This window comes from Triticum dicoccoides, unplaced genomic scaffold, assembly GCF_002162155.2.
Source record: "Triticum dicoccoides isolate Atlit2015 ecotype Zavitan unplaced genomic scaffold, WEW_v2.0 scaffold223141, whole genome shotgun sequence".
Taxonomy (NCBI): Eukaryota; Viridiplantae; Streptophyta; class Magnoliopsida; order Poales; family Poaceae; genus Triticum; species Triticum dicoccoides.
In genome coordinates, this window is record NW_021242873.1 from 1 (window position 1) to 766 (window position 766).

Genomic DNA, 766 nt, shown 5'->3' on the forward strand with positions numbered 1-766 from the left:
ACAACCGGAGAAGTTCGACCCAACAACTCACCATGGCCTCAGCGGGGGTGAACTTGGCGCGGATGACGCCAGTGTTTCCGTGGGAGAGGGAGACCTTGCCCCAGATGTAGTGGTAGTTGGTGTCGTTGCTTGGTCTTGGCCTTGTAGACGCAGATCATCCTCTTGCCGCCGTACCAGGCCACGTCCTCCCTGGTGTTCACTTGGATCTGCCTGGATCTGCGCGCCCAACCAAGACCAGGAATTCAGATACCCACGCGAGGGAGAAGGAGCAGAGCCGCGCCAGCGGAGGGAGCTTCTCACCTCTTGTATCCGAGGATGGTGCCGCGGACGTAGAGCCTCACGCGCTGGCCGGTGCGTCCCTTCACCATCTTGCTGCTGCAGCGCTGCCGGGGAGGGGAGCTGAGGTTCACCATCTTCCTGACAACCGCCGCTGCCTCCGTCCCCACAAACGAGGCGAACATGGCCCCGCCGTCTTGGATGGCCTGCACAAACCCGCACAAACGCAATGAGATTCGAGCAAGCTGAAGAAATCTAGAAGGAGGAGGAGAAGAAAGGGGGGCAATACCAGATCTCACCTGCATGCGCCGCCTGCGAGGTGGCCATAGCGTCGATCTAGGCTTTCGGCATGGAGAGAAGGAGAGGGTGGAGTCGAAGGAGAGTGTGGAGTCGAAGGAGGAGGCGAATGCCAGGACGGACCGAGCGAGGCAGGGACGGCGTCGCGCGCGCGCGTGCTCCGATGCGGCGGCGGCGGTGGAGCAGAGAGCCC

The 766-nt window shown here is 62.3% G+C and overlaps 1 pseudogene; it reads right to left on the reverse strand.

The window, feature by feature from the left end:
• Positions 1-31: 31 nt before the first annotated feature.
• On the reverse strand, positions 32-371 carry LOC119345302 (annotated as a pseudogene).
• Positions 372-766: the final 395 nt, after the last annotated feature.